Source organism: Nycticebus coucang, chromosome 8 (genome assembly GCF_027406575.1).
Source record: "Nycticebus coucang isolate mNycCou1 chromosome 8, mNycCou1.pri, whole genome shotgun sequence".
Classification (NCBI taxonomy): Eukaryota; Metazoa; Chordata; class Mammalia; order Primates; family Lorisidae; genus Nycticebus; species Nycticebus coucang.
In genome coordinates this window covers 62,226,242-62,248,253 of record NC_069787.1, presented here as the reverse complement: position 1 = coordinate 62,248,253, position 22,012 = coordinate 62,226,242, and the positions used below count along the sequence as shown (strand labels likewise).

At 36.3% G+C, this 22,012-nt stretch overlaps 1 pseudogene; it reads left to right on the top strand.

The window, feature by feature from the left end:
• LOC128591346 (glutathione S-transferase omega-1-like) overlaps positions 1-19,603 on the top strand; it is a 29,716-nt pseudogene extending 10,113 nt beyond the window's left edge.
• The last annotated feature ends 2,409 nt before the right edge of the window (positions 19,604-22,012 follow it).

The window sequence follows — 22,012 nt, the reverse complement described above, 5'->3', positions numbered from 1 at the left end:
TCTATACCAGGGATAGGGAATTTCTGGCTGTCTCAGTCCTTAAGTGATCCCTTAAGTGAATCCAAATTTTATAGAACAAATCCTTTTTTGTATTAATACATTTTTATTTATCTTTATATTCACATTTTATTTTAAAATGAATGTGTTTAGAATACAAAAAAATCAAACAGCTTTCAACAAAATAATCTTCCCAGATTGACTGGAACCATTGGACCATTAGTAAGCTGTAAGGACTGAAGTGATGGCCGCTATGCTTACCACCTAGTTCTAAGGCGCTCCAGCTGACTGGCAACCAGTGAGGCTGGTTGGCTAAAGTTTATGGGGGTGGAGTAAGCCGGTTTGTTATCAGCTTTGACAATAGTGCACTGTGTTTCTGTTTAAAGTGGAATCTGTGAATAGTTGCACAGCACAACAGTATTTTTTCATTCCATCTGCTTAATGGCCGGTTATGCCAAAGAAGACCAAGAGAACCCTGGAGGAAGATAACAGATTTCTTAATAAGGATTGGGAATTGCAATATTATCCTGTTTCTATTACGGATGATTTACTTGCTTTATGATACTGTAATATCAAGATTAAAGAAATTCAATGCTCATCAGCATCCCAATAATCGCATGGATCCCACATTATTTTATATTAGAGTGACAGGTGTGAAAGATTGCATTGTAGAAACCAAAAGATGAAAAGCAAAACCAAAGACAATTCTTCCAATAGCAATAAGACCTGGCAAACATGCCGCTGAAGCAACTGATAAAGTAGCTACATACTCAGGAAAAAAGGAAAGCCATTCAGTGATGCAGGAATTGAGAAAGAGCGCACTGTTGAAGTTGTAGAATGCTTAACCCCTGATAACATTTCAAAGTAGAAACAAGTGTGTCTTGCGAGAATTGTAATTGATCAACAGCCTGAATTAGCATTCAACTTAGCAGAACAACTTCAAGCAGTGCTTCAAGGAGAAAATATATATTAATTATTCAATCACTTTGGATGAATCAACTGATACACTGACAGGTTTTATACTTCATGTGACAACAGATTTTTTTTCCATGAAGAGTTACTTGCTTTGGGCCCTCTTAGGAACAGAACACAGGTGATAGATACCTTCAATAACTTTTAGGATAAATGTCATGAAGTTGAACTGAATTTGTAAATTTAGTGTGTACAGATTGTTTCCATAACAGGAAGCCATGAAGGGTTTGCTGCATAGATAAAAAAGTATTAGCAAATCCAGATGCTCTCATTTCATTTCATTGTATTTTGTGTCAGCAAAATCTCTGTGATAAAACTATTTTATTTTATTTTATTTTCTGACACAATCTCACTCTGCTTCCCTGGGTAGAGTACCCAGTGTCATAGCTCACAGCAACCTCAAACTCTTGGACTTGAGCAATCCTCTTGCCTCAGCCTCCCAAAATTAGCCCTGCTAATGAAAAATGATTAGCAGTGGAATGATTTCTCATCTCATTTTAGTAGAGATGAGAATCCCAGAGTGCTAGGATTATGTGCCTGAGACACTGTGCCCTGCATAAAGCCACCATTTTAAGTGACACTTTGCAACAAGTTATAACTATTATTAATCATACTTGTGCAAATCCAACACAGCATTGTCAGTTTTGTGACATGCTAAAGTTGAAAGATGAGATAGTTAGTGTGGATTTGCAGTATCATTCTAAATTGCGTTGGCTAATGCAGGACAGGTGTTAGCCAAAATTTTATTTCTGTGAGAACAGATAGTAAAATTTATGAAGAAGATAATCAGTAATGTGAATTATTGAAAGAAGATTTCTATAGGAATGCAGCATTTCTATGTGGTCTCATGTCAAATTAAAATGACTTGAATATTTCTTAGCAAAGTAAAAACTAAGTCTGAAAGTAAATCCAAGAATTTCACAAAAAGCTCTTCATAAAAAGGATATTTTGGATGAACATTTTTCCCAGTTTGCTAAGGTCATTCATTGATGAGCAGGATGATATATGCAAATTATTTGAAGAATATGCAGCTGTTACAGAACTATTAATTGGAGAATACAATGAAAGGTTCACTGACTTTGAGAATCATGACTTCACACTCAAATTAGCATTTCAGACTCACCTAGTTGATATCACGAAGGTCCTAAAGAACTACAGATGGAGTTGAAGTTGATTGAGCTCTCAATAAGTAACACTTTATTTTTTTGAGTAATTTTTTATGTTTTCAAATAATATGAGGGTACAAGTTTTAGGTTACATTGTTCTTCTTCCAGGGTAAAGTTTCATTTGTAGAAGAACCCTTCACCCAGGGGACATGTTATACAACCTTGCAATGTACCCATTAGGTGAGAATAAGCAACACTTCAAAGTCATTGTTTGATGCTAAAAAGATCTACTTGAAATATGGAAAAATACATAGAATATCCATGCTTTTGGCAACATTCCTAGAAAAAAAATGCTTTCTTGCTTTTCAACCATTTATTGTTGTAAATCTACCTTCTCCTACTTAACCCTAACCAAGATGTCTTTAAAATACACATGACTAATATCCTTCAGGATCAAGTGAAACTCCAGGCTTCTGGGTTATAACCAAATATTCAAATGCTTCCCAAGGAAAAGTAAGACACAACAAAGTCAAAGGTTTGTGAACCTTAAAATTAACAAATAATTTTTAGTTTTTGAAATTATTATGTACACCACAGTTAGATTTTTACAAAACAATGAACATCTTCAAGTATATCTAATTGAAGTTTCTTGATTGTGGCTTTATTTTATTTCAGATAAATTAAAGCAGGCTTTGAAGTGAAAAGTTTCCCCATCCAGGAATGACTAAGAGGAGCCACCACCTAATCAAGTATAACTTGAATTTCGAGCAAGATACAGTGATAGAGTATGTCATTAGGTTGTGTCTTTAGAATAAGGTTGAGTGCAGCTGAGTAGAAAAAACTAAGAAAGGGATGTTTATTTACCAGAAGAACAGATAGTGGTGTAGACATGGGATAAACAGGCTCTTCCCTTGTCTTCCCTTCATCTCTTAGTCCCTTTGCAGTTATGCAGAACCATGTAGCTAGTTGATAGTGAAGAAGCTAAAAATAGAATTATATGTGCACGTTAATGTCAGCTGCCAAAAACTTAATTTTTGTTAATATTGGGTTAATTTTTGTTGCACCACGATGTAGTTTATCTTGACAGATAAATACGTCAGTAGAGCAGTTGAGTAAATTTGGAAAACAAAGGGAAACTGAAAGAAAAACAAACAGCATCTATAGTATGTTCACAAAGCTTTTATTTTGGGTAGCAGTTGAAGTTTTATGTTTGGAGTTAGAAATTCAGAAAATGCTGCCCATAAAAAAGTAAAAAATAAAATCACTTATATTCACATTTCTCAAATACAATCACTGCTACCATTGACACATCATTAAAATATGTGTGATTTTCAATAGTATAATTATAATTTGCATATTTTGTTATCTGAATTAAAAAAAATCTTTCCACGTCAAACAAATCTATTTCATTCTTGATATAAAAGTATAATTTATATTACGTTTATGTATTTTTAATTATAAAATCTCATTACATAAAATTAATAGTTTTCTCATGGCAAGGCAGACATACTTTACATCGTTTGGATATATTTGAAATATTAGCATCACGCTGTGCTTATAAAGTCTTCGATGTATATATATTAAAATACTTGTCAGATTTTTTGAGTTTTTTTCTTAGATTCTGCTAGGTTTCATGTCTTTTGTAAATAAATTCCCCCCACCCAATTATAACAAATATTTATTTTTATTTTTACCAAATAATCATATGAGATTATCTGTGTGTTGTCTTGCTGTATTTATTAAATTCTGGATCTTGGCAGCCCCAAATTGATAGTCGTTTGCCTCCCCCAGAATTTGCAAAAGTGTGTTTAACATGTATTAATATCTTACATAAATATGTGTTTTTTGCACCTTCTATTGTATTCCATTGATTTCACATATACTGTTGCCAACCTATGTTGTTATCATCGATGCATTCTTATAAAATATTTTATATCTTTTAGAGTAAGTTTTCCTTTTTTGTTAAGGGAAGAGGGAATACTTTTGCACATGGTTCCTTAGGAAGAATTGCATAATTAGGGAGTTGCAATAATCTTCAGAATATTGTGATTGGATTTCACTAAACATATAAATCAACGAAAATGTATATATCACATTACTAAAGACTGACTTTCACAGGAAAAAACTGTATACTCATCTCCATTTATTCAGATTTTATACAAATTTTTAAAAATGCTTATGTATCTTATAAGGACCATCAAATTCTCATGTTTCGATGAATTGTAAAGTATGAAAATATACGAAACAATAAAAAAACTTAAAATAATTCTAACTATATTAATGAAATGGAAGGAGACAAATATTCTTTTTCAAATAAAGCTTATGGTCATCAGAAAGGCAACCCGACTAGCAGGGAGGACTTGATTCTGCATTACTAGATATGTAATAACATACTTCATCTATGTTAAGATGCAAACCTTTTTATACATTCACTCTGAATATCTCTGAAATTGTCATGTGTAGTACATTTTATGGAACACAGGCCTGTATGCATGTCCAAAATTTGGTCATCACTGATTATTTGCTATGGCATCAATTAAGCTATGAATATTATTAAACTATATGATGTACACTGAGGTCTACTTTTGTGTGTGAATTATAATATAATTGAAGCCAGACATGGTGGCTCATGGAAGATTGAAGCTCTTTGGAAGACTGAAGCAAGAGGATGGATTGAGACCAGGAGTTTGAATTTGGAATGATCTATGATAATGTCACTGCACTCTAGTTGGAGTGAAAAAAAGTGAAGTCATTGCATACCAAGAAAAGCAGTGGTGTTTGGAGTGTTTTCTATCTGCAAAGAAAATATTTCCATTAGAAGAGTAAACCAACTCCACACTTTCTTGCAGATCTGCAGCCAGTACTTAATGAGCCCCAAGAAAGAAATCCATAGCAGATAATGTGTAAGGTTTTGTTGCTAAAGGACTGCTTATCACACACAAGAAAGAGTAAGCATCAAAACTTGCAGAATAGGTGTTTAGGACCTAGAAAATGCAGAGACAGCTGTTGGCCATTTGAGAAAAGCTATTTCTATAAGGAAGTTGTCTGGTAAGAACATAGGGTCATGGAAGATGATGATGATTGAAATGACTTGAAGAGTTGGACTCTGAATGGAAATGTATTTTAGGATTATTTTAACTAACAACTAACTTACTTTACTCTCACTCATAACCTCTTTCTAATGAATGCCCCCAAAACTTAATGTTTAAAAAAACTACCTCGAAAAAAGTCTAATAAAGAACTTTCAAAAAGTACAAATTTTAAAAACCCAAGGGATTATAAATCATTGATTCTTAGCTTAATTGGAAGGATTTTATTCCCAGTAGTATACAAAATAACAAGTATTTTGATGGATAGTGTTTTACATTAGATGACATATATTTCACATTAGTTAGAACTCCTTCACTGTATGGGAAATATAAAAGCTTCAAATTTTCCTAAACACCAAACAGAATAAATTAGTTTACTTAATTATAACGTCCAGTTTTTTCAACTTGACTCAGGTAAGCTTTGATCCAGGGTCTTATAATATCAAAAGAAATTAGTTTTGTGTCCCCACTGTGCCTTCCACCATGGGCTTTACCTCCAGGTCAGCTCTTTTCTAATGTAAACATGACCCCCAGCAGCTGCTAGAGCTACAGCCTTCTTTTTCCACAGCCATGAAGATAAAGTGGGAAATTTCACCCAGGAATCCAGAAAAAGTCAGCATGTAACTCTAATTAGACCACCTTAAGTTATAGCTCCACCCCTTAATCCCCAAAGGTAACAGGGAACTCTTGCACAAGGGGTAGGGCGCCAGCCCCATATGCTGGAGGTGGTGGGTTCAAACCCAGCCCTGGCCAGAAACTGAAAAGAAAAAAAAAAAAAAAAACAAGATGAAAAAGACAGAGAACAGATATAGGGAAGACAACCACACGTGACAAAAACATTCTCTTGTTCACCAAGTGTGAACTTGGTGATTCCCACATCATCACACACTTCAGGGGTGTTGGGCCTGATTTCCAGCTGCCAGCACCTGGACCTCTTAGTCTGAGGACTACTTTTGTGTCCAAAATATTCTTTGTCCACCTATGCAAGAGGCCAGAAGTGACAGGAAGCTAACGGCCCTGTGTAAATGGATAACTCTAGCTCCTAGTTCCTTTGCTCTTTGAATGGGCTAATTCTCAGGTGCATGTATGATGCTGGTTCTCAGAGCAGGATTGAATCTCAGTAGCCCACAGTGGTAGATGATTTGACAATACATTCTTTGTTGATTGCCTGCCCTTCCCTCTCTCATGTCTCCACTTCCCTTCTGATGATTTATTCTTCTTCCGAAAAAACTCTTTGCACTTGTACTTTTGGCTCTAGATCTACTTCTGGAAAAATCCATACTTAGTGATATTAAAATTTCAACTTTCCCTACCCATTTTAAATAAAGTGTTTATTTTGCAAGATATATTTGAAACTCAGTTTTCTTGAATAAAATGGGCATAATAATGTGTGTCCCACCTTTCTTGACAAAACCGTTAAGACGATCAAGTGATATAATACATCTAAAAATGTTTTGTAAGATGCTGTACAAATGAGCATTGCTATTGTTATAATTATCATAAACTAATGCTTTATAAAAGTAAATCGTCACAGTTATTGGCAAGTAAATAACACAGAGTATTCATCAGTGGTGAGATCCTAGGCAGTGCCTTCTGCCTTCTCTTGATTTCAAAAGGATAAGAATCAATAAAAAATCAGATGATTCATCACAAAGGGATTGCCTAAGGCAGCCTTTTGTGTAATATACAGCTGCCACTTACCTGTGGTTAATACCAGAGACCTCTCAGCAGGTAGGGAGTATAAAGTAAACAGGCAAAAAAATGCTAGAAAAGGACAAAGAGAAGACACCTGCTGGGCACTGCTCACTCAAAGACGAATTTAACCTGCAAGGTCTCACACCTCAGGCTCTACAGGGCTGCAGACCCAGAGCGGGAGTATAATCCATGCCTCTCCCACTTGACAGATGCAGAATGTTGGTTTCCAGAGAAAAATCAGATCAAATTAACAATAAATAGTTGCCAATTTTATGGTCATTAATCTTACTCAAGTTTGGAATTCAATATGCTTTACTTTTATTGTTTTTTCAAATATGCATATTCTTGAACTCGAATAGGCATGCAGGAAAGTTTATAATTCATATGTGCACCTTTTAAGGGATTAGGATATTACAAACAAACTGGTAATTACCAAGCAAGTCAAGAAATAAAGCATTATGGGCACCCCTTCTGCCTACTCCAGTCACCACCCAACTCTCTTCCATAAAGGTTACCTCTGTCTGGATTTTACCACTAAATATTAATTTTACCTGATGTTGAACTTAATATAACTGATCCTTCCTGTCTAGCTGTTTTCACTAAAATCCTGATTGGGAGATGCATCTATGCTATATTTCAGTCCTTTCATTGCCATAAAGTATTGCATTGTCTGATTTTTTTTTGCCATGAGTTATATATCCTATCTGCTGTTGATAAATATTTAGTTTGTCTTGTGTTTTGGACTATTATTACTCATTGTGCAGTGTCATTCTTATAAAATATTTTTTATGGATGTATGGACTCATTTCTTTGGGCCATAGATCTTGGAACTGTTGGGTCATAGAGTCAGTATATGGTCAATTTTATTAAAAATTACATTCTTTCAAATGTATCATGTACAATCACCTCAGTAGTTTAGGAGAATTCCACTGTTATATATCCTTGTAAGCACTTTTTATTGCCTGTTATTTCACTTTTACATTTACTGATGGTGTCTCATTTGCTCTGAAATTCTATTTCATTGATCACTAATGACTTTATCATCTTTTAAAATATTTTTTGGCTGTTTGGATATCTTCTTTTGCAATGTGGCTGTTCAAGTCTGTTCGTTTTTTTACTGCCTTATCTATATGTCTTTTATTGATTTTAGGTAGTTAGACATAGGCATCTTGAATATAAATAATTTCTTAGTTAAATGTATAGTGTCCAACTTCTTTCATTCTGTGGCTACACTTTTTATTCACTTTATGTATGTCAAGAAACAGAAGTTCTTAATTTTAATTTAGCTTAATCTATTAGTCTGAAATTTTGCCTACTCTGAGATCAACAGGTATCTCTATCATGTTTTAGAAGATTTTTTGCTTAGATTTTTATCATATTTTATTGCTAAACTTTACCTGTAATTAATTTTTTATGTGTGCTCAAGAATCAAGATTCACTTTTTTGGTCTATGGTTAGCCAGTGATTTGCCATATGCTTGAAGAAATTCCCTTAATATTTCTTATAGTGCACATGTGTTGGTAATAAATTCTCTTAATTTATGCTTGTCTGAAAATTCTTTCTTTTCGTTATTTCTTTTCTTCTGCTGGGTTTGGAGTAGCAATATTCTTCCTTTTCTAGTTGCTTGAGATGATCCATTAAGTTGTTGGCTTCCTCTCTTTCTGTTTTCTTGATGAAGGCTTCCAATGCTATAAATTTCTGTCTTAGGACTGCCTTTGCAGCATCCCACAAGTTTTGATAATTTCTGTTTTCATTATCATTTTGTTCCAAAAATTTGGTGATTTCTTTCTTAATCTTATCTTTGACCCAGCTATCATTCAACCTAAGCTTATTTAGTTTCCATGACTTTGAGTATGAAGATACCTGTTGCTGTTGAGTTCAACTTTTATTTCATGGTGGTCCCAGAAGATGCAAGGAATAATTTCTATTCTTTTAAATTTTTGAAGGTTGGACTTGTCTCCTAGGATATGATCTATTTTGGAGGATGATCCATGGGCTTTGAGAAGAATGTATATTTAGTTTTATTAGGATGAAATGTTCTGTAGAGGTCCATGAAGTCCATTTGTTCTAGGATCAGGTTTAAGTCTAATATTTCTTAATTTCTGTCTAGTTTCTTCTTGGAGGATCTATCCAAAACTATCAAAGGGGTGTTAAAATCTCCAACTATTATAGTGCAGGAAGATATCAAGTTGTTCACATCCATTAGGGTTTGCTTTATAAGTTGAGGAGCATTCTGGCTTGAAACGTTTTGGCTGAGACATCTGCAGTCATTCTGATATTTCTCTCTTTGTGGGTGATGCTTTTCTTACATCTGGCTGCTTGCAGAATTTTCTCCTTAGTCTTAACTTTGTAAAGTTAATCACACTGTGTCTAGGAGATGCTTTTTTTGGATTGAATCCTGCTGGGGTTCTGAAAATATCTACTATCAGAAGCTCTGTATCTCTTGTTATGCTTGAAAAATTATCCTCCAAGATCTCTTGGAGTAGAGCATCGGTACTTTTAGGACCATCCTCCTCTCCTTCAGGAATTCCTATAACATGAATGTTTGATCTTTTGGAGTGATCCCACAACTCTCTCAGGGAATGATCAGTTTATGCTCTCCATTTATCTGTCTCTTCAAGTGTTTGGGAATGTTCAAAAGCTTTGTCTTCAGTTTCAGAGACCCTTTCTTCTGCCTGGTCAACTCTATTACTGAGAGATTCTACTGTGTTTTGGAGCGCCTCAACTAACTTTTTTATTTCCTTAAGCTCTGCTATCTCCTTTCTCATTATGCCCATATCTTTGGTGATTTTGTCTTTGAATTCATTGACTTCTTGAGACAATCTTTGGAATTCAATTTCTATCTTTCTTCCATTCTATTTTTCTTATTTGCCATCCGTATTCTGAATTGAATTTCTGACATTTCTGCCATCTGTCTATGCATGGCATCTTCAGTTTCATCTCCTTTGTCATTTCTTGGGGGGGGGGGTTGATCTACTCTGGTTATTCACGTTTCCAGAGTTCTTCTGTTGGGTCCACACCATGTTTATTATCCACCATTTGGTTATTAGAACTGGTAGGGTGAGATTGAATTGGGGTTCCCAGGTAGTAGAGATAGTCCCTTACCAAAGCACTAGGCTTTGTAATTGTGGCTTAACTCCTATAACCTTACAAAGTTCCCTTTCAGAGTTTTGGCTGGAGACCCTGAGGACCTACTTGGTGAGATAGTACAAGCTAGCTCTGTTTTGATATCAGCCAACCTCTACCCTATCCTAAGAAGCCACAGTATTACTTTTAAATCTTGGCTGTGATGAGATACAAACAACTGTGGTGCCCAGCCCCCATTCTTCAGTTCTTTCTGCTACAGAACTTCGAAAGTCAGCCTCAGCATATCCCCAACTGGAAAGCCCCAAACACAGTTCCAATTAAGTTGTCTCAGGCAGTGCAAACCCTGCTCAACAGAAAGGGATTCAAAAGTCTCCAACTGCACAATTGGAGCTAGGAATCCACGCCCCTGCCTGCCAGACTCAGTCCACACTGTTGTCTGCTTCTCTACTCATAGGCCCAGTTAGAGCCAGGGGCCACAACCCCACCCACTGGTCTCAGTCCACACCCAGCTTGCCTCTGCTTGTTAGCCACAACTGGTGATCAACTTGTCCCTATGTGCTCAGGACTTTTCCAGTATTAGCTCTAAAAACCTGCATTCTGGTTTTTAGTCCAGTTTGTCCAGCCCTACGTATGTTTTCAAACTAAAAGTCCTGCATCTTGGGGAATTTCTCAGTCTCACACAAACCAGAATGGTTAGTTGCTCTACATCAGCTTATCTCTTTATTACAGTTTATATGTCCCTTCCTCTCTAACCCCTGCTTCTCTACCAGCTTAATTCAGATCCTGGGCATTTTATTTGGATTGTAGTAATGAGCTGCTAAGTAGTTTTCATGCTGTTATCATTGGTCCCTATACATTGCTGATTTTAGCCATCATTTTTAAGTATGCACAGATTCTAAACTATGTTTCTTGAAGCCAGTTCTATACCAGATTTGCCTAGAGACCAAAGCTCTCTCTCTCTCTGCTAGAACGTTGGTACCTATATATTTGTTCTAATAGCTCAAGAGACCATGCCTAGGCTGTAGGAAATAATCTAATTTAATTTATAAAAGGCTGTGTTTTCAGATCCAATGTGCTCCAACTTTCAGTGTCAAAACAGATTCCGAGGAACTTGGTGTTTTTGCTAGTGCAGTGGTTCTCAAACTTCCTAAGGCTGCGGCCCTTTAATACAGTTCCTGTGGGTCATGACCCACAGGTTGAGAACCACTGGTCTAGTGACTTGACAGTTCTTGCTGATGTCTAGCACTCATGTGGGTGGGTAACTGTTGTGCTCTTTTTATGTCCAGGGGATTTAGAGTGATCCTAAGTGAACTGTTCTAAGAAAAGAATGCTCATTAAAAGTATATATGGAATATGGGGTTTGGATGCAAAGAAAGTAAAAATAGTTAAGAAAGTGGAATAAATCTTGAATTAATTTTTAGCTTTGTGGCTATTGAAAAGTTAGGGTACATTCCATTCTTTCATGGTTTGTGGTTCCAGATAAGCCAAGTATTTTGGTCCTCTTCTGATTTCTTGGGAGGAAAGTTCTGGGTATTTCTCAAGTGAACCAGTTTTATGGAAATCTGAGAATTTTTCTAGAGAAATTGTGGGCATTACAACTACCTCAAAAAAATCTTAAATTAAATAATGACAGTGGGACAAAATTTATGTACCAGCTCATCAGCAGCGCTTAAGGGAAGATTTTGATTCTTTCTGATATTGTCTATTTCTACTTAGTGTCATCATTGCCAAAAACTTTTATAAAATTATCAAATCACTTAACCATTTCAAAACCATGTTGGGAATAGAATTTGGCAAATAAATTACCTTGAGGCCAGAAAACCATAAACTTTGTAGTTGAATTCATGGCCAAAAGATCACTTGGTAAAATGGTTTTGAAATTGTATGTTTCTTCGGTGGTGGATACCTTTTTTTCAAATAAACTCTCATACATATGTGTACTGTATAAAAGAAGAAAAGTAGCATTCCTGTGGATAAAGCATGGAAACATAATTGCTCACCATTTCCCCTCCCCCGATATTTGCAGTATTGTGAATAAAAGAGATTTATTAGAATTTATGATCAGATTGTACCAACTTTGCACAAAATTGTCATGTAACATACAAAAAAACTGTGTAGGAAATTGCTTCCCAAGCTATATTCCTGAAAAGAACACAGTGGAAATACACAGTTATCCTATCAGTTTGAAGTTGGATATATCATGCATTTTCATATTTGGAAGAGCTGAAAGGAAGTTTCCAAAAAGCCTCATATTTTTAAACTCCTGTATTAAAAACAACATTTGAATTATGCATAAAATACCTATTTGAAAAGGTGGACTGTTATCCCTTTGTAATAAGAAAATGTTAAAGGCTTTAATTCACAGATATAAACTTTTTTGTTTGTTTGTTTCTTAAAATAGGGTCTCACTCTGTCTCCCAGGCTGGTGTGCAGTGGTGAAATCATAGCTCACTGCAGCCTTGAACTCCTGGACTCAAGAGAACCCTCTGCCTCAGCCTCCCAAGCAGCTGGGAGTGTAGGCACATACTATCACACCCTGCAAACTTGAAAAGTATTTTTTTCAATGAGATCTCTCTATGTTGCCCTGGTTGGTCTGTCTCCACCTCAAGCAATCCTCCCAGTACAGCCCCCTAAGGTGCAGGGATTGTAGGCATGATCTACCTTGCTTAGCCAAATTTTTGATTCATATACTTGTTTTATATCTTTGTATTTTAAATCTGTGTAATCATTTCTTTAAATCAAATTTTATGTGTAAGTTCTCTGGGTGAAATACTTTGAGGCTGAGCTCTTCTACTTGAAACAGGAAAGAATCCCCAAATCCTAACCCTTTGTTTTCCCAATGACATTTTTTGACCCTCTAAGAATCTGTTTGTAGGCCCAGATCCCCTCTCTGCCAGTGTGGAAACCACCACACTAAAGGCAAAATAGTTAAGGATGCAGGGTCTAGAATCAGTGAAATCTGGATTTAACTTACATCTTTGCCATTTACTGATTTGTCAGCCTGATATCTCTGACCTCCAATTTCCTCACCTGAAAAATGAGAACATTGCAATCCATAATCTCTAAAGTAGGTACCATCATTTCCTTTTCTCTATGTACAGCCAACATGCTCCACCCATCAAGAGGTAGATTCTTCTACTTCCCATCCCCTTGAATGCAGGCCCACCCTGAAAATTCCTTTTACCAATAGATTGTGGAGGAATTAATTCTGTGTCAGTTCCAGTAATAAGCCTTATGAAGTCTGGAACAGTGGTTCTCAACCTTCCTAATGCCATGGCCCTTCAATACAGTTTCTGTGGATCACAACCCACAGGTTGAGAACCGCTGGTCTAGAAGGTTCTGGCCAGGTACAGTGACTCACGTCTGCAATCGTAGCACTCTGGGAGGCCAGGGCGAGAGGATTGCTTGAGCTCCGGAGTTCCAAACCAGCCTGAGCAAGAGGAAGACCCCAACTCCAGAAAAAATAGAAAAAGTTTCCAGCTATCATGGCCTGCGCCTGTAGTCCCAGCTACTTGGGAGGCTGAGGCAGGAGGATCCCTTGAACCCAGGAGTTGGAGGTTGCTGTGAGCTAGGCTGATGCCAGCACTCTCCGGCCTATGGCAACAGAGTGACACTCTGTCCCCCACCCCCCCAAAAAGCCTAGTAGCTTCTGTCCAGGAAAGCCAGCTGAAAAGATCCAGTGAGACAATTAGATGGGGCAAAGACCATGTAGTGAGAGAGAGGCCACGTGGAGGAGCACTGAGGCACCAGACATCTGAGTGGAGCCTCCTTGGAACTTACAGCCAAACCCAGGCACAGCTGAAGCCAGACAAAGGCATGGTCCCTGTGTAGAAAGAGAATTGTCTAACTGAGACGGACCTAAATTCTGACCCACTGAACACTGAGCTATGATACATTGTTGTTAGTGGCTGCTCTGCATCCGTGGGTCAGAGTTCCAGGGACCTCTCCCTTTTGGGAGCTTACATTCTAGAAGGGGCAGGCAGAACTATAAGTAAATGATGGAGTTTGTTAGCATATGATAGTCTGTTGAAATGCGATTAAGTACTATGGGGGAAAAAGGAAAAAAGAGCAAAATAAAATGGTAATGGGGAATTGGAAAAGAAGGAGACAGTTTGCAATTTTAAATAGGACAACCAAGATAGGCTTTAAAGAGAGATTAAATGTCAGAAAAGGACTGTAAGGGCCTCAGGGAAGAAAACATTCCAGAGAAAGGACACGGTGGGTACAAGCACTCTAAGAGAGAGCCTACTTGGAGTGTTCAAGGCTTAGAAAAGAGGCTAGTAGCTGGAACACAGTGGACACAGTGGAGCACGCTAAATATAAAGATAATATTGGGGTGAGATATAGACACCGTGAAGACCTTGACTGTCCTAGAACGTCATTCCATGTAATGAAGGCATTGATCTTGTCTTTCAAAAACCAAATTGAAATTGAGCAAGACCTTTTAAACACTTATTGTTAAAGCAGACAATTAGTTGCCTGCAATCATCTTGCTTTGTTAATTTCTTTACTTGTATATCCTGCCAGTCCTACTAAAATGTAAGCATTATGAAAATAATGCTTTATTTCATCATTGTAGCTCCAAAACTTAAGAGTCCCTGGCCTAGAGTAGATGCTCAAGAAATAATTTTTGTTAAGGAAATTCACAGGCAAAATCTTATGATTAACAAACATATTTTAAATTACAAGATGTTTTTACATAAATTATATCATTGTAACCTTGTAACACTGTGAGGTGAAAAATATTATTATTACATGTTATAGAAATGGAGATTGAAGTGCAGAAATTGTAAAGTTCTTGCTGGGGAGGTCCTCTGGAGCATCAGAGGTAGGTGAGCTAGGCTAATTTTAGGGAGGTCTTCAAAGGTTTTGTTTGCATGCTGTCTTGTTTTTTTAAAAGGAGTTGGAACATATTCTTCTTAGTAAAGCCGCATAAGAATGGAAAAGAAAGAATCCAATGTACTCAATTCTAACATGAAACCAGTGGACGATCTAATACTCACATAAGGGAAAAACTCAAATCAAATTAAGGTTGGGGGGGCGGGAGCAGGAGGGAGGACGAAGAGGGGAGGAAGGTGGGGGGTGGGTGTGCTCCTACTTAATGGGCACAATGTTAAGGTGTATGGCACACCTCTTGGGGGCAGAACACAATTATAAGAGGGACTTTACCTAATAAATGCAAACATTGTAACCTAATTCTTTGTACCCTCATTTAACCTGAAACAAGAAAAAATAAAATAAAATGAAAAACAGTTGTCTCACATTGCACATTTTAATTTGATATCTAAATAAATTCTTATCAAACATTTAAATAATTACAAAAAATGTAATTTCTGGCACAGTCAAATCTTGACACCCTTCTTTTATAAGGAACAAATTCAATCTAACTATTAGAGCCATTTTATATCTACTATTGTCCTTAAAACATACATAAACAAGCTTTTCCCCCCAAATTGGTTGAAAATCTTTATATATTTACTTTTTTCTCTTTAAACACAAATTAAAGAGAACATTGATCTTTATGTTCACTATAAGCTTTCATCTTAACCAAATTTTATATTTGAAAGATTTGAATTGGTCACTCTATCAAAATTCTTAGCAACAAAACTGCACATGTAAATTAAAATTTAAACATTTTATTTACTATAGCAATAAGAATTCAGGTTGAGTTATATCATTATAATTATAAATGCACAGCTAATAAAATTTACATAAATATATTATAAATGCTAAAAAATAATAAACATAAAAAGTAAAAATGTACAGCATTTTTAAAGGAAATGGATGAGGATTTTCTATATGCATACAGGAAATACTTCACTTATTTTTAAAAAATACAGGATTCAGCATTACTTTTACTCCGATTTAAAGTTTTTTCTGATATAAGTGGTAGGAAGACATGTTTACATAAATAAATAGATGGAAATGGAAAGAGTTACATCATCAGCAAATCTTTGATAACTCTTCCAACTTAAATAACCAAAACTGTTTAGTGATCCAGCATCAAAAATTATTTTTAATAATCTATAAGCTGATAACTCACTTAGATAAGTCATGAAAGCCGACATTAGGAAGCACCTGATCTGAGAAAACTTTTCCAACCATTTTTTATACCAATGTTTAGAAAAACGTTTTTGTGCATACTGGAAATTTCTTACCTGAGTAATGCAACAGAGTAATACAAAGCGTGATAGAAAGATACTTTAGGAGGTGTTTGTAAAACAGGAGGTGAGAAAGGAGAACTTGTGTGAAACATTAGCAGGGTAACTTTTATGTGAGATTATATATGGAAATTGACAATTTAGTATTCCATTCTCTTTAAAACGTCCACATGCCCATCTTCTCCCAGGAAACCCACTGATTTCTGGACCCCAGAAATTTCTGGACTGCCTCATAAGAGAACAGTCTTCAGAACTGCCCAATGTAGGAAGGGGACAAAGAATGAATGTAATAACCAAAAATAGAGTCCAGAAGTATGACCTCCAAGAAATCATGATGCATAGAGACACAGTGAATGTTTTAGACTAAGAACACAGAGTGGATAAAGCAGAAAGTTTAGGAGCAAAGTCCTAGATCTTTGGGTTTCTAGGGATGAAGGCGTGGGTGGGAGTGGCAGGGATTAAGTATGATGGGACCAGTGGGGGGGATGAGAGGGGGAGGGCAGCTGAGGGGGGTGGGGAGAGAAGTCCTCAAGGAACTTTCACCTTCAGATCATTGGAAAATTTTATGTGAAACTTCTCTTTGAATCTTATAGGAAAATATATGAAAAAATTATAAAAGAGGAATGATGTAAAGGGAATCATATGCTTTTATTTGCTAGTTTTAATGTTTCATTTGTTTGCTGTCTGTGTAGTCAAGTAAAAAATCCAAGGCACTATAGAGCTATACCATCAATAGGACAGCCGTCTGCATTACGCAGCCTTAAAGAAAAATGGAGACTTTACCTCTTTCATGTTTACATGGATGGAGCTGGAACATATTCTTCTTAGTAAAGTAACTCAAGAATGGAAGAAAAAGTAATCAACGTACTCAGCCCTACTATGAAACTAATTTATAGCTTTCATATGAAAGCTATAACCCAATTATAACCTAAGGATATGGGGAAAGAGAGGGGAGAGGAGGGGGAGGATGAGGGGAGGGAGGATAATTGGTGGGACCACACCTACAGTGCATCTTACAAGGGTACATGTGAAACTTACTAAATGTAGAATATAAATGTCTTAGCACAATAACTAAGAAAATGCCAGGAAGGCTATGTTAACCAGTGTGATGAAAATATGTCAAATGGTCTATAAAACCAGTGTATGGTGCCCCATGATTGCATTAATGTACACAGCTATGATTTAATAATAAATAAATTTTTAAAAAATAGGACAGCCATAATAACAGGCGGATCTTAGGCACTTGACACTCAGCTAGTCAGTTTAAGATGTGCTGTGTGTACATAATACATATCAGATTTCAAAGATTTAAAACAAAAAAAGAATGTTACATCTTTTTGTAACAGATAATATTTTGTATTGATTACATCTTAAAATTACAATTTTTGGATATATGAAGTTAAGTAAAATATACCACTTAAATAAATTTCGACTTTCTTTTGATTTTCTAAAATGGACATTAGAAAATTTTATATTATATACATGGCTTGCATTTTATCTTAGTGCTGGGCTAGAGCTTCTTATTTATCTGAGGAATTTTTTAATCAAAATTATTTGGTGTGGTTTTAAAGTCACTTAAATTGTGGTATCTATGAAAATTTTAAAACATAGAGAAAAAAAAGGGCCCGTTAATGGATTTCAAAAAATAAAGATATAAATAAATACTTGACATAACAACTAAATGGGATATTATTAAAATCATGGTATGTTATACTCCTAAATTTGAAAAAAATAAACATTTTTTTAAATTTTATTTTATCATTAAATCATAGCTTTGTATATTAATGCGATCATGGGGCACCATACACTGGTTTCATAGACCATTTGACATATTTTCATCACACTGGTTAACATAGCCTTCCTGGCATTTTCTTAGTTATTGTGTTAAGACATTTATATTCTACATTTACTAAGTTTCACATGTACCCTTGTAAGATGCACCGCAGGTGTAATCCAACCAATCACCCACAGCTCCATCCATGTAAACATGAAACAGGTAAAGTCTCCATCTTCCTTTAAGGCTGCATAATATTCCATGGTGTACATATACCACAATTTATTAATCCATTTGTGGATCGATGGGCACTTGGGCTTTTTCCATGACTTAGCAATTATGAATTGGGCTGCAATAAACATTCTGGTACAAATAAATATCTCTGTTATAATGTGATTTTTGGTCTTCTGGGTATATACCTAGTAGAGGAATTATAGGATTGAATGGCAGATCTATTTTTAGATCTCGAAGTGTTCTCCAGACATCTTTCCAAAAGGAATGTATTAATTTGCATTCCCACCAGCAGTGTAGAAGTGTTCCCTTTTCTCCACATCCACGCCAACATCTCTGGTCTTGGGATTTTGTGATGTGGGCTAATCTTACTGGAGTTAGATGGTATCTCAAAGTAGTTTTGATTTGCATTTCTCTGATGATTAAGGATGATGAGCATTTTCTCATATGTCTGTAGGCTGTGTGCCTGTCTTCTTCAGAGAAGTTTCTCTTCTCTGGGCAAGTCCCTTGCCCAGCCTGCGATGGGAAAAATAAACATTTAAATAGATAAATGATCGGACAGTTCTTCACAAAAATATTAATAATGGATTTTCCCTCAATGATGAGATTATATATGATTGCAGTTTTTAAAATTGTATGTTATGTTTCCTAATTATCTCAAATAGACATGCCTTGTTTTTCTTATTAATTTTTAAAATAGTATAATGAGCCACAAACCCAGAGCCTGAGGTGGCAGGAGATCGGCCACCATGTCCAAGTGTCAGCCATGAGCCTGGCTAAGGGAAGTGCATCCCCTGGGTCAGTCCCTGAGGGTTTGATCGCATCTACAGCAGGAGGTTCTGCCTGTATGCGAACAGGACGCTTCTAGTCCTGAAGACCAAGGGAATCCGGCATGAAGTCATCAACATCAATCTGAAAAGTAAGGCTGAGTGGTTCTTTAAGAAGAATCCCTCAGATCTGTGCCTGTTCTGGAAAATAGTAAGGATTAAACTGATCTACGAATCTGCCACCACTCATGAGTACTTGGGTGAGGCATATGGGGGAAGAAGCTGTTGCCAGAGGACCCCTGTGAGAAAGTTTGCCAGACAGTCTTTGAGTTATTTTCTAAGGTGCCATCTTTGGTAACAAGCTTTCTTGGAAGGCAAACTAAGGAAGGCAGCTCTTGCCTCAAAGAAGAATTGCATAAAGAATCTAGCAAGCTATAGGAGTGTCTGAGTAATAAGAAGACAAACTTCTTTGGTGGCAATTCTCATCTGTGATTACCTCATCTGGGCCTGGTTTGAACGACTGGAAGCACGCAAGTTAAATGAGTGCATAGACCATACTCCAAAACTTAGGGTCTGGATGGCAGCCACGAGGGAAGACCCCACAGCAGCAGCCCTCCTCATTGATGTGAAGAGCTATAAAGGTTTCATAGATCTCTACTTACAGAATAGCATGGAGTCTTGTGACTATGGACTCTGAAGGAGGCAAGAGTTAGCAATTAAGCTATGACTGGCATATTCCTTCACTAATATGAATAATAACATTCTTGTATTTTACCAAGTGCCTTCACAAAACAATAGTATAATGAGAATATTTTATTATGAGAAAATAATAAAAATGAATAGACACAATGAGAAATGTTTATTTCTATTGTTTGGGACATATGAGAGGATAACTAAATTATGTGATGGATGATAAGTATTTTAGGAATACTTATAGTTTCGTTCCTGCATTGTCCGCTATTAATTGGGACTTTTTGTTCTCTTTCACTATCAATAAACTGCAAAATAATGGGTTTCAACAACTAAAAGCATTGAGTCATGAAAAGGATTTGCTCAATTTTTCAAAAACATTGTCTGCAAGAAAATTCTGTCTACTTCACCACCACATAAAAGACTGAGACTAGGGCGATGCCTGTGGCTCAGTGAGTAGGGAGGGCACCGCCTCATATACTGGGGGTGGCAGGTTCGAACCTGGCCCCAGCCAAACTGCAACAACAACAACAAAAATTGCCAGGGGGTGGCACCTGTTGTAAGGCGCCGGTCCCATATGCCGAAGGTAGCAGGTTCAAACCCAGCCCTGGCCAAAAACTGCAGAAAAAAAAAAAAATTGTCGGGCATTGTGGCGGGTGCTTGTGGTCCCAGCTACTCAGGAGGCTGAGGCAAGAGAATCACCTAAGCCCCAAGAGGGAGATTGCTGTGAACTGTGATGCTATGGCACTCTACTGAGGGCAACAGAGTGAAACTCATTCTCTAAAAAAATAATAATAATAAAAATAAAAGACTGAATGTATAAAAAGCATTTCATAGACTTGATCCTAGTACAAAAAAAAATAAAATAGAAATTACAAAGTTGATTTGCAGAGATCCCTGATATGGCAAATATTCATCTATAGTTTACCAACACAGACAATGAAAAGTGAAGAGAATTCTCTCTGAACTTGCTTTCCTAGTATCTACTTTTAAAAATTGTATTTAATTCATTAAAGCAATAATTTTCTAATTATATTCAGCTGAAAGAGACTTCTGCCATTTCCAAACATATCTAATTTATAATCAAGGGGGCATTTCCACAGGAACAATGTGAATCTGTTTGCAAGTATGTCTGAAATACCCGTCTCTGGTTCATAATCATCAACCACATGATTATTTATTTACTTATTTATTTATTTTTGAGACACAGTCACATGATTTTTTTTACAGAGTGAAGATATGCAACCCAATATGTGAGAAATACTGATGTCTCAAGTCTTAGGAATGGCAACAACGAAAAGACTGCTTCATTAAGAAATGGCAAAGTAGTCTAAACTCAGCAAGAAGGTAATGGCTCAGCATTTACTCTGATCACTGATCTGCTTTTTAATTTTCTCTGGTTCATTAACTTCTCTCTTTTCTTAATAACTACTTTATTGGTTCTAGTTTCTCATGAGGCAGTGAGAATAGAAGAGTCTTATGTGAAAATTTCCGGGCTATGTTCATGCTGTCTTTTTCCAGTGATTCATTTCAATGCTCATGACTTAATGAGCCAACATTATTGGGAAAAGAGGACTCTGCTGTTACATCTTTGTATTACAGCTCGCATTATGAGCTATAAGTAAGTCAATATAGATTTAGGTGGAAATGATAAAAGATTGCCATTTAAAACATGTGATATGTGCTGTATGTAGTGGAGAGTTGTACATATGTACATATGTCTAATATGTTCTAAAAACACAGAGAACAGAGCAATTGAGAGCAATTCTGTTCTGCTTAGTGAAAAGGGTTATGAGTTTGAATAAGACTTCACAAAGGGGTGTGATATTTGAGTCTATTCTTGCCAGGCAGAGAGTTGGAAAAAAGTGGCAAGGATGTTCTAGACCAGTGGCAGTCAGACTTTAACTCAGATCACTGAGCCCCACCCTAGAGTTTCTGACTAAGTAGATCTGTAATAGATTTTAAGTAGTCCCCAAGTCATGCTGATTCTGTTGTTCTGGGAACCATACTTTTTATTTTTGAAATAATGAAACTATAATCAATTCTATGTTAATACTTCCCTTTCCCACCATGGCTAATCTTTAATACACGTTCACCCAAATGTTGACCAAGGAACAAGAGCATGGTTTCATTTCTAAAGTTAATCAGGTCCTCATAAGACACCTTTTGAGACTTCAGCTTTGTCCTAAAGGATATAGTTGAAAAACAACTCAATAGCTGGAAGTTTCTTAGTCCTCAATAGCCCCAGTGGACCACAGCTTGAAAGCCGGAGTAGGAAGGAGATTAAATGCAGGAACAAGCAGAGTTTGAATGCAAACTCTTTTGGGGACTAGAATGGTTTTGCGCATGATGGAGAAGTAAGAAAACATCTTTGTTCTGAGTTTAGATTTTTCTGACTATGAAAATTTGAGAGTCAATCTTTGTTCTAGGGAGGTATAAGCTT